Source organism: Ischnura elegans (genome assembly GCF_921293095.1).
Source record: "Ischnura elegans chromosome 13 unlocalized genomic scaffold, ioIscEleg1.1 SUPER_13_unloc_4, whole genome shotgun sequence".
NCBI classification, from domain to species: domain Eukaryota; kingdom Metazoa; phylum Arthropoda; class Insecta; order Odonata; family Coenagrionidae; genus Ischnura; species Ischnura elegans.
This window is the reverse complement of record NW_025791660.1, coordinates 9,025,664-9,039,452: the sequence shown is the minus strand read 5'-3', so window position 1 is coordinate 9,039,452 and position 13,789 is coordinate 9,025,664.

Below are 13,789 nucleotides of genomic sequence, written 5' to 3'. Positions count from 1 at the left end.
TGAGTCCGAATGTGAATGACAAGGGTATTCTTGTGAGAGAAAGACTTATCACATACATTGCAAGAGTAAGGTTTCTCCTTCGTATGAGTTCGCATGTGACTGACAAGTGTACCCTTTTGAGAGAAAGACTTATCACATTCATTGCATAAATAAAGTTTTTCCTTCGTATGAGTCCGAACGTGACTGACAAGAGTATTCTTTTGAGAGAAAGACTTATCACATTCGTAGCAAGAATAAGGTTTCTCCTTCGTATGAGTCCGCATGTGACAGACAAGGTTGCTCTTTTGAGAGAAAGACTTTAGACATTCACTGCAAGAATAAGGTTTCTCCTTCGTGTGAGTCCGAATATGACTGACAAGGGAATTCTTATGAGAGAAAGACTTATCACATTCATTGCAAGAATATGGTTTCTCCTTCGTATGAGTCAGATTGTGACGAACGAGGTTACTCTTATGACAGAAAGACTTATCACATTCATTGCAAGAGTAGGGTTTCTCTTTTGTATGAGTACGAATATGACGGACAATGTTACCCTTATGAGAGAAAGACTTTTCACATTCACGGCAGAAATAGGACTTCTTTGCTGTGCGTGGACTATCTGCGCACAATTTCCCATCCGCAATGAAGCTTCTCCTCACTTCCCTCATATTTTTATTCTCCCTTGTTCCTTCGAAGTTATCCTTAAGAAGCCCATTCCCTTTTTGTCTCACCCCTTGGCTTTTACACATCAGCTTATTTAAACTTTTGGATGAAATGGGCTGACGATAAGTATTAGTTTCTCCTGTGGACACAAAGGCTTTGCGGGACATATCTTTTCCGATTGATAAATTTGAATCAATATCCAAATTACCAGAACTGAAATGAATCTTCAGGTGCTTAATGAGATCATGTTTGGCATCGAATGCATCTCTGCAGTTAAAGCAATGAAAAGATTTTTTCCTTGAACTGGCACGTTTCCCGGGACTTTTAATCGTGCAAGTACTTTTCACTTTGTTTTCCCGTATGACGCCCTCTGAGCCATTATTGCGAAATGCCTAACTGTAGTGCTTGCGTGAAACCCATTAAGCGAGACCAAAAATCGCTCACTTGCGGCAAATGTGGTGACTTCTATCATCCGGTTTGTCTCTCAATATCCGATGATGACTTCAAGTTACTTAGTGAGAAGTGCCGACAATGGTTCTGCGACGCGTGTCGTGCCAAAACGCCGGGTCATCCTGTGGTAGCTGCACCGAGACCTGAGTCTTCTGAGGGCACCTCTTCCGATAGTCAACTTGTGCGCACGATGCTGCAAGAAGTCCTCGATCGCATGAACGCTCTGCAGGGCAAGCAAGAGGAATTAATTAATCTGGTGAGTGCTAACAGTGCCTCCTTAAGCGACCAGTCGAAGCGCCTAGAGTCGCTTCAGAAGGAACTATCAGTGATGTGTAATAAACTAGAAACAGTGGAAGCCGAGAATAGACGTCTTCAAAAGAAAATATGTGACCTTGAAGTTAAAATTAACAAAAACGAACAAGACTGTAAAAGAAACGTTCTTGAAATTCGTGGCGTCCCGGTTAACACCGGTGACAGTTTAACCGGTACAATCCTAAAGCTAGGATCGGTATTAGGTGTCCAAATGAAACCTGAAGATATCGACCAAGTTTTCAGACCGCGCCCCTCTCACAATCCGGAAGGTCTCACCAGAATCCCTCCTATTGTTGTTCGTTTCACAAGACAACTTATTAGAGATGAGTTAATAAACAAGCGACGAACACGCAGGGATCTCAATACCCGAGACCTTGGCATGGACTCCTCCAGCCCAATATACGTAGATGAGTCACTCACAATGGTCAACAAAAAGCTGTTTGCGTTGACGAGAGATTTGAAGAAAGCTGGAAAAATCAAGTTTGCCTGGGTTAGGGGTGGGAATATTCTGGCAAGGAAAGAGACGGGATCCCCCGCAAAAGTTATTTGTAAAGAGGAAGATCTTGATCATTTTTTATAGATACTCAAATAAGGGTACCAGTACAATTACCAGTAACATCCACCTCGCATGAGGAAATGAGAATTTCTCATGTCAACGCCCAGTCATTGATTGCTCACATCGATGATTTCAGACATTACTATTGTACAAACACTTTTCATGTAATCGGTGTGAGTGAAACGTGGTTAAACGAATCAATTGACTCTGTAATGGTTTCCTTACCTGGGTTTGTACTATACCGAAATGATCGTGAAGGAAAACGAGGAGGAGGGGTCGGCATATATGTACACTCATCATTAAAAGTCAAAGATTTGGGTCGATCTGCTAATGTAATTGATAATCAACTGGAGTATATCTCTCTTGAAATTAGCGGTCCATATTCTAAATTATTAGCGACTGTTGTATACAGACCACCAAAGACAAATGGGTTGCCCGAACTCGAAAGTTTTCTTGTTAATACTGTTCCTAGTTATGTAAATCGAGTTGTCATGGGTGACTTCAACATCAATCTTTTAAAAGAAACAGCTGATAAAGATGCCTTCCTTAACCTATTACAAGTGTGTGGTTTGAATATTGTGCCAACTATGCCAACCTGTCATACGAAGAGCTGCAGCTCTCTCCTAGATATTATCTGTGTTGATGACCTTAATAAAATTACGTCCTCTGGTCAAACACCGGATCCGCCACTCTCATGCCACGACCAAGTCTTTGTTACCTACAAAATGTTAATTCCATCATTTACGCCAAAAATTGTAACCTTCAGAGACTTCAAAAATTTTGACGAGGAAAAGTTCATCACCGATCTATGCCAGATTAACTGGTCTTCCATCAGTAGACTGATTTCTGTGGACGACAAAGTTAACGAGTTAAACTCCCTCCTACTCAACACACTGGACTCGCATGCTCCAATCCGAAGTGTACATGTCACCCATCCCCCGACACCATGGCTCACACCAGAAATTAAACTGAAGATAAAGGAAAGAAATATTACTCGAGCAATGTTCCGGCGATATAAAGTTCCGGCTACTCTCACTAGATACAAAACCATACGTAACCAAGTGAAGAGTATGATACGCAATGCAAAAAAAAATTATTTCAAACGCACTCTAGGAAAAAAGGGCGATCCTAAATCTATGTGGAAATCCATTCGTAATCTTGGAATTTTACCACCTAAAACCAATAGCAATATCTTAAATATCCATCCAGATGTTCTCAATAATCACTTTGTCAAAAGTGAACCGCAAATCTCCCTCGAACCTCATATCCCACCTCCAGCGAATCATAATCAGTTCTTCTTCTCACATGTCTCATCGTCCTCAGTTTTTAGCGCGTGCAAAAAAATCACCTCCAATGCCAAAGGACATGATAAAATTCCCATTTCTTGCATCAAGAAGGCTCTACCTGTCATTTTGCCCTCGCTCCTAAATATAATAGATGCCTCACTTCAAACGGCACACTATCCTGCGACCTGGAAGCACTCCCTTATACACCCAATTGCTAAATGCCCCCAGCCCTCTACACCTGATGACTTCAGACCGATAGGAATTTTATGTGCTTTTGCCAAGATATTTGAGCGGATTGTATTTCAGCAATTAAGCTCATATACATCCACTGCTAACTTACTAAACCCCTTGCAGTCTGGCTTCCGTGGTCGACATAGCACTCAAACTGCACTCTTAAAAATTACCGAGGACATTCGTGAGGCAATGGACAAACGCCAGGTGACGATCTTAGTATTATTCGATTTCACCAAGGCTTTCGACTCCGTTTGCCATGAATTGCTCCTCCGCAAGCTGAGTACCCTAAATTTCTCAAAGAGTGCTGTTGACTGGTTTAGATCTTACCTCAGCGGTCGCACTCAAGCAGTGGTGGTCAGTAGTAACCTACAGTCAAACTGGATCCCTAATCCCGTGGGGATGGTACAAGGCTCAGTTCTTAGCCCACTTCTTTTTTCTCTCTTTATAAACGACCTCCCTGATGTCCTCATGCATTGTGACTACCACCTTTACGCCGACGATTTTCAAATTAATCGTCATTCATCGCCGTCCAATATTATTAATTCAATCGCACTTATCAATGAGGACATCGAGAGAATTAACAGTTGGGCGCAGGCTAATCATTTGGTTCTCAATGACAAGAAAACAACAGCAATAATTATAGGGAGCAATTATTTCTTTTCTCAATTAGACCATGAAAATCTACCTAAAATAAGACTCGGTAGCCACAATATACCTTATGAGGAAACAGTAAAAAACCTTGGAGTCATATTCGATCGAACCCTTAGTTGGAAGCCTCAAACAAACTATGCGAGGCGTAAAATTTTGGGATCACTACATCAACTTGTCAGAGCCAGAGAAATACTTACACCCGACATACGAATTTCATTACCCTGTCGATTTCTGTAACAATAAAGTCTGTTCATTGTCTGTCAGTTGGCTGTTCGTTCCCTGTTCCCTGACCAAGAGAGAACAGGCAGGCGACTGTTCGTAGAATGTAAATTGGAACGCCTTGTCTGTTCCTTGTCTGTGAGAAAAGGGTTACTTGTCTGTTCCCTCCCTGTTAAGAAAGCGGCATTCTCTGTTCCTTACCTGTTGGACCACAGACAATGAACAGGCAGGGGACTGTGCGCTGTCAGTTCATTGCCTGTTTTCTTAGGTTGTTTGTTCCCTGTTCCTTGACCAAGAGAGAACAGGCAGGCGACTGTTCGTAGAATGTAAATTGGAACGCCTTGTCTGTTCCTTGTCTGTGACAATGTGGGAAGATGGTTATTTGTCTGTTCTCTCCCTATGCGCATACTTTGTTCCTTAACTGTTCGCTGTTGCTAAGTTGGACATAATAGACAAGAGATAATTTATGTTAAAATAGAATTAAAAGTTGAAATTCATTTGAATGATTGTAAGAAAAACTTTTATTGTGCTTTTCCACATATTCCATTAGTTATAAAAATCTTGAATAGTTGCAGAAAAGCAAGCTTTGTCATCATTAACAGAACAACCACTACATCAACAAATATTTCACATGCCTTCATCAAAGAAATATGTACTTCCTTAAATTAATACAACTCGGATTCTGCACTATGTCAATATAATACGTGTGATTTTAAAAGAGAAACACGCCTTTAAAGAATATTTATGAACACGATGATTTCACTTCTCACAAACAAACCTACAAGAAAGACACTCTGACAATGTTTGTTGGTTCTTATTGGCGACGTAACGCACATACGCATAATACAAATCAAGAACCCTATATAGGGTTCTTGATACAAATACAATACAAATCTCAGTACTTGCTCAAAAACTTAAGAGACACAATAAATTATTAAATAAACACACTCAAGAACAAATATCACTTCACGACTTTCACTATCACTGAATGGATGCACGAATTACTTAATTCGTCACTGCGGGCATTTAGCACAGGTTAAATAATAATCAAATAAATAACTGTTTTCTCCGCAACCAACAACTTCACCATAACACAGTCGACCATGTGCTCGTAAACTGTCCGGATAACGGTATCGGTTATTGGCGTCATTGTTTGCGTTTGCTATCTTCTATAGGTAGGTAGCAGCACCACGCTATCTTTCCGTCCTTGTTGAGAACCTGTTCACTAGCTGTTCACTGTTTTCTGTTCGTACCCTGTACCGTGAAACGGACTATGAACCGGCCCTTGCCTGTTGACTGTCCGTTCACTGTTGTGTTCGTTCACTGTTGTGTTCGTTCACTGTTGTATGTTCGTTCCCAGTCCGCTGAAACCACAGCTACCCTATTGAAAATGTCCCATTGATTTCCTATAGGGATTTAAGAAATACTATAGGAACTACGTAAATTCCTATAGGAAATAGAATTTCCTATAGGAATCACAATGGTTCCTATAGGAACCTGTATTGGTCCTATAGGAACCTTGATTGTTCCTATAGGAACCTTGATTGTTCCTATAGGAACCGTTGCGATTCCTATAGGAAATTCTATTTCCTATAGGGCTTTAAGAAATACTATAGGAATTATGTAAATACGTATAGGAAATAGAATTTCCTATAGGAATCACAACAGTTCCTATAGGAACAATTAAGGTCCCTATAGGAACCTATATTGGGCCTATAGGAACCTATATTGAGCCTATAGGAACCTATATTGATCCTATATGAATAATAAATTTCCTATAGGTATGTCCTAAGAAAGTTTACAATAGGAATGAGAAATTTTCCCTATTCTCCTAGGGACCTCGGAGGGAGCGTTCCCGCTCGCTGTCATTGATGGTGGACAAATACGAAATGCAGGCGGCGAGTATCAGAGCGGAAGAAATTATTTGCTCGAGGTCGAATGGGCGCACCGCATGTCTCATAGGGAGCGAAATCATTTGGCATTTCAACTCGAGCAGTATAGGACAAACGACCAAGTGATAGGAAAAAGTGACTCCATTCACTGTTTATAGGAAATGGGATCAGATAAGATCATATACATGAGATCTAGAGGTGTGGGAATTCATTATATGTACATGTGAGGCAGTATTCCTTTAGAAACTATATACTCGCATTTGCAGGTAACTTTCTAGTCGGATGGCTTTCGACTAACTATAGTATCGCGTCTTGAATACAACTAATAATGCAAAACCTCAGGTAATCACCAAAATAAGAGAAAGAAGTGTTTATAATAAATGCCATAAGTAATTATTAATTTTATCCTTGAAATGGCTACATAATATATAGTATAAAATATTTATTTTCTCTCCAACCAATCGACCAAAGTTAGCTCTCGATGACACTTAAATCCCGGTTTTGCAATTATAAATATTGGTGCTATAGCATGAGAAATTGTATTAGCTTAAGTGGTACTGGAACTGAAGTTGGAATACTGATATTAGCACATTACTGAGTTGCTGCGCAATCTCTCTGCTCAAGGATGACCCTCTTAATCCTTAATAGTTCAACATTTTTGCTTTCATATAGGAATTTATTTCCTATAGGAAAATATTTTTCCTATAGGGAAATTTTTTTCCCATAGGAAATTTTTTTCCTATAGGAAAATGGTCGAGTTCCCATTGTCAAATTACTATAGGAAAAAAAATTCCTATAGAAAATTTTCAATAGGGTAGAGTACATACTCTTTGGCTGAAACATACGGCCCCTGCCTGTAATTGGCGAAGTAAAGTATTTAACGTGCGTAAGCCGAGCAGATAGCTAATATAATTTGCGTGCTCACTTCAATAACCGTCAGGGGCGGATCCAGGATTTCTTTCTGGGAGGGGCACAAGCAAGGTCGTATCCAGGATTTTGTTCAGGGGGGGGCACAAGGATACTTCGTCATACAAAACGAACGAAATGATAATGGGACCGTATTAAAAATCTAGCATATTTTTAAGGGTCTGGGGGGGGCACGTGCCCCCGTGCCCCCCCCCTGGATCCGCCTATGATAACCGTCATCCGTGGTTGATGGTAATCGTGATAATGAATTCAACCGTATATAATTACTGTTTAAGTAGATGATATTTTCTTTGGATTCAATCAAACTTCCTTGTACTCAATTAAATTTGGATTAATCCAAATTGTTGTCCAAATTCCGAAACTTAAAACAATTATGTTCGTACGTTGTTCATAATCTGTTCTCAAAATCTCCAAAAGGTTCCAAACTGACAGCGAACAGGCATCATTTTTACGTAAATCGATAGGGTGTTTAGTGTTTGTTCACTGTTGTCTGTTCATTCCCTGTTCGGTGAAACATACTACCAACCGGCCCCTGCCTGTTTAAAGCTTGTTCACTATTGTTCCCGAAATGCTTGTTGCCTGCCTGTTAAGGAACAAGCTGCAAACAGAGTACAAACTGTTGGTAGGCTGTTCGTAAGTTGTTCCTACTTGTGAGTGACCCGAGATTGTTCGTTGGCTGTTTATACTCTGTTCACTAATCTCCAACAGGCTATCAACAGACTTCAAACGGACAACGAACAGGCATTGTTGTTTCAGAAATCGACAGGGTAGTTAAAACACTAGTCTTCCCTCACTTGGATTATTGCGCAGCCTTATTCACTAACCAAGACGACGCAAACAATAATAAACTCCAATTGGCCATGAATTCAGCTGTAAGGTTTATTTACGATTTAAAAAAATGGGACCATATCAGTAACTATTACAATCACCTCAACTGGCTTAAGTATAAAGAGCGTCGCACCCTTCACATAATAACTCTAGCCTTCAGTATCTTAACGACCGGTTATCCGCCATACTTGTATGAGAAATTCATTAGAAAATCTGAGGTTCATGATATACCTACCCGAAATCATAACATTGACCTCCATATTCCAAAACATCACACGCTACATATGAACAAATCATTCATAGTAACCGCCTCACAAATATGGAACTCTCTCCCAGCCCAAATAAGAAGCAGTACAAATGTCAATAGGTTCAAACACAGCACATATGGGTTTCTGAAGAATGCCTCCTTATCCCCAAGTTAAATTTCTTTTGTTTATATTCACTTTCTTATGTTCATATTTCTTGTTTACATTCACTTTCTTATGCTCATATTTCTTGTTTATATTCACTTTCTTATTTTCATATTTCTTGTTTATATTCACTTTCTTATGTTCATATCTCTTTTGTTTGTCACCTTTAATTTTTTAATTAGTGTGTTACATCGAAGTGCGATTATTTATTATTATTTTTTTTGTCGAAAATATTGTATTGTTTCTTTCATGTACTAGGCGATATGCACTGTTCAAATTTGACTGTATATGTATATATATTTATTTACTTTTTATTTTATTTATCTATCTCAATGTGAAATGTAGAAAGATGTACTTATATTTTCTTATGGGCCCCAGTGCCTACGAAAATAAACGATATTATTATTATTATTATTATTATTAATACAGTGTAAAAATACTTCGGTAAAATTACAAAAAATCTACGAAAACGAAATATACAAACTTGAATAAAAACTCACACTAACCGTACACTGGGGTACTCAGTGCCCCAAAAACGTTCCAGAAAAGGAATGCGATGTGCCACGGTCACAGCAAACAAAGTAACTGACAGGTCGTAATGGTCAAGTAAAAGTCACGGGAGCCGGCTGCAGCCAGTGTTGCCAAATAAAATTTACGGCAAAGTTAAAATTCTCAGGGGCATTGAGTGCCCCGGTGTACGGTTCCAGGGTTAAAATGATTCACTATCCAACATCTGTGGGGTACGGCAATTCCCGTGGCCAACAGCCAGCTCCGGGCCGTGCCGCACATTCGAAAAATCGATCTTAATTTCGGCATTGCAGGTGGTCGCTGCTGTCCTTCTGGTCATCATAATCTATATACTTTGTTTTATATGTGGTGTAAATATCTCGAGGTAACAAGGTGATTTTTTTTTAAAACCCTACATAAACACAAAAATTTGACGAAAAACAGGGTCCGTCATTTTGTATCGTATTGGTCACAAATAAAACAATTGAGTCGTGAAAGTTGATTGTAATCAATGCTAACAAACGGTTTAACAATTTAAGAAATTTTTGTTGCTATTGAATCACTACTAAAGGTGTGACATTAGTTTAAACATGCTGAATTTCGACAAAAATTCAAAGCGGGCAATTTGCGCCAAATTTGTTCAACATTGAGGCTATGTATTTTAAATAAAAAATTAACCTATGAAAAAAAATTTCCGTCAAAAAATGCTTTAATGTGTTGGCAACAACTGTGCAAAGTTTCAACTTCCATACTCAAAAAAACCATTTTCGAGGTTTTGTCCAGCTTTTTTCGATTTCATCCCACTGTGCGTCGGCAGCATTGCTTCTTAAATCGTCGAATCTTAAAAATCTTTAGAAAATCTCTAAATTGCTGACATTAAATTAGTAGGCTAGAAACTTCACTGAAAAAATTCATGATAGAGTAAAGAAGAGAGCATTAGCATAGTAACGGCTTTCGGTCATTCCACCTCGTAGCCGTATCTAAAGGCGAAGGCAGTTTCTCCCATAGATCTGTACATAATATCTATGGTTTCTCCAGTCATCCTGCTGGGATATTCAGCTCATAAGAAAGTCGAGACAAATACTTCTGACATGAAGACGATAGGTGGATGGCAGGAAAATTTTCGTTGCCTTTAGACACTAGCTGGAGGAGCACCTGTAACATTTTACTAATGTGGATAAATGCCAAGGAAATCTCAGATCCAAGTGGGTATTAGTTTTATATCTAGAATTTTTTCCTTGCTTTTCAAAATATAATCAATTTTTTCCTGCCTTAAATTTGGTTCTTCTCATCGACCGACACATTTTCCAGATTTATTACTTGAATACTATTACCTCTTATTCATGTGAAATATTTTCTAGGTCATATCCGATCTTTGTTACTAGATTTTTCCCTGACCAGCATAATTCCCCTGTTTTCCATAAAGTAAGTATGCTGAACCATTCTATCATTATGTATATCATATATGCTTATGCAGAGGAAGCACTTTGTCTATAGCAGAATTTTGGATAGAACATATTTTTTCATCTGCAGTGTTATAGATTCTTATTTATACCAAGGAAATGAAATCTACGGTCTTAAAAGATCAGGATTGCATACTTTCCACATGCAATAAGTGCAGAGTCTTTTGGAAGTGATGCTAAAAATTTTTTACATCCAAGTCAGACTTTTTAAAATACAGTTTTGTAAATTTCCTATTATTTTTATAGGTGTAAATAGCAGGATTTGCTGTGGATATGTGTCTCGCTATATTCTCCCTATACATGCTGAACTCATGTTTACAAGTTGCAGTGGTTGATTAATTTAAAAAATTAATACTGACATGGCAAAGTACCCATTTCAAATATTGCTAAAAATAAAAAATGGGAATACGCATTCATTACTTCAGGAAGTCACAGCTACAGTTAATAAGTGATAATTAACTTTCTTAGGTATCTAGCCTTTTCCACATTTCATTTCGTACTCTGGATTTTTAAGGGAAAATTCATTAAGATGTGGCTCTTATTTGCCATTATCATAGACTGACACTATTTCAATATGGGGAGACCCCACCATTTTATTGTTGCTACTCTTTGAATGCTCTTGTTTCCAACCTTTGCCTTCCATTCAATTAAGACATCAATGAAACATAGCTGGGGCTTCACTCATCTTCAGTTTCTGACCTATAATTCCATTATTGAAGCTAATAGCCACCATAAATGGCTATAAATACCACTCTCCCCCATCTGCGGAATGCTGAAAAAATGGTAAGATGATTCTCCTTCACTTCTGGTTCGTATATCACCACAGTATGTAACAACATTTAAAAATAAATACATAAGGCCAGTCGTCTCCCCATATCAGACTTACATGCACTATCACAACTAAATGTAATATACTGTCCTGCGTATTAAACGCTGCCATTAAAAATGAGTTTAATCCTCCTTGGATTACAAGCCTTTTAATTAAAATAATATTGTGTTATGCTCGATTATTTTAATTTTTACCCTTAAAATGGATTTAAATCTTATGCATACAGAATTGAAAAATATAGCACAGGCTTTGATAAGCGATTAGATAACAAATTTTAAGGATGGAATGGACTATGGAGCACAGCACTAAAAAGCATCATGGCAAATGGGAAGGGAACACCAGGAGGTCCTCCTGCACTTTGATAGTGAAAATTATAATACGTAAAAGAATCTGATGCTCCATATGGTATTTCAAACCAATAAAAATCACTGAAATTTAAGCCAAACGAATTAAATTTGATCTTGATGGAGCACAATATGCAATGTTGTATAAAGCTTCAAAACAGTTTGCTGCACAAATAAAACATTCCTAGTTTAATCATATCACATTCAATGAAATGCTATTTCACCAAATTTGCCTTGAATTGCTTTGTAGCAGAATATAGTATGAACCACTCAGTATGAGTACATGTGCCACTCAATAAAACTAGTGAATTATACAAAAAATAGGTATTCATTTATAACTACATGATTATTGAAAAAACAAATATATTGATTCCTTATTGTATCATGCATCGACATATTAAAAAAATACAAATAATTGCAAAGACAATTTAATGCAAAAAAAAAAACAAGAAATACCTCAAGTGAGGGTATATTGCCATTCAACTACAGAGATAAACCAACAGATATGAATGGGAATAATTCAGAGATGAATATTTTTTCTCATAAATATGCTTTCATTATCCTATATTATTATTTACATGTTATAATCAGTAAGTAATTAACATGTTATATTTGTACCTCCAGACATTATCATAAAATATTTTGTTTTAATCCAGATATAATAAGACTATTTCATATGAGATAATGAAATAATTATATTCTATTCAAACGTAATGGAACAAAGCTACAAAATCTGGATGGCTAATCGGGCTGTACCAACTGACATGGTGTAGGTAAGGCATAATTATTATCCCTCAGGAAATACCCTAAAAAATAAATTACTAAGAACACCAAGTAAATATTCCTTAGTGTGATATTACCAGCATAAATATATATTCCTTCGGAAAAAAAACTATACATCATTAGAACCAAATTTTTGTTGCCCCCAGGTAGCAGAGAGACAAAAGATATTGTTTATCAAAAAATATAATTACAGAAATGAATATGTATCAATTAATAATGCCGAAAATAAAAAGATGCTGTAAAACTAAAAAACAATAAATAATTTAAAAAAACCCAAATCCTCCTTGGATTAAGGGTTCAGTCCAATGAAAGACTTGATGAATAAACAGCCATAATAAACAATAGGCCCTATGATTACAAGGAATCCCAAAGAATGATTGGCATCACAAAGGCATGAAACAATAATAGCTAAAGTGAACAGGTAAAATCTTTAAGCATTATACTCGCTTTACTCCTTGCAAACCAAGTCAGCAATTGGGTGGATTAGGATATATTTACTGTTGCTAATAAATAAGCAAATGCCTATTTCCAGTCAACTGAATACTATTCCAAGGATAAGTGAATGTTAAAATATATATTTGCATCAATGAAGGCAATGATCTCCTCTTTCACCATTGAAAATTTGAGAATGACCAAATAGAATAAAAATGTACTAAGGCCACAAACATATAGGAAAATGAATTTAAGAACTATTTTACATTACTTAATTACGACTATTCTTAAATGTCTTCCAACATATAAAAAATTGGAACAAAAATCTCATCTACACTAAGTATGACTAAAGATTGCAAAATTAAATTCTACACCTCATTTGAATTATACACCATATCTTTAAAATAAGTAATCCTTGACGAATATACTGCACTGCAAAATATTATGACCACATCATTATAGTTGCAAACTACAGGGAAAGGTCTTTCTAGTGCACGGGTCAAACAAGGCCAGAGCAATGAACCAAAACAAACCAATGTTCATTAAAGGGCAACACAAACATGAGTGCATCCGGAAAAATATAATTCTAACAATGAGAAGAAAGCAGCAAATATTGCAAATAGATATATGTGTACAATGGCTTTCAGCTAAAGAAAGTGTGAGATTACATTGCTAAGCCAAAATGGTACGTTGCTTCCTAAGATTTCTAGCGTAAGTTAAATCTAAAGTGAAATATTATCAAAAATTCAAATATCCCCACAGATTAACTAAGAAAAGACTGATTAAATTATGTGTCCACAAAATTATAACAACATGTACCTCAAAATTTCATTGCCAACCTAATTAAAAAAGTGCCATGTACCTAACATGAAATCAACGAAAATGACTGCGTGTAAACACTGTAATGATTGCGCGAAACAAGACTGTGCATGTTAACCCAACAAAAACATATGAGGCTCTATGAAAATAAATGAATTTAAACAGAATATTCCTCTCTACGACCGGCTCCACCACAATCTCCGAA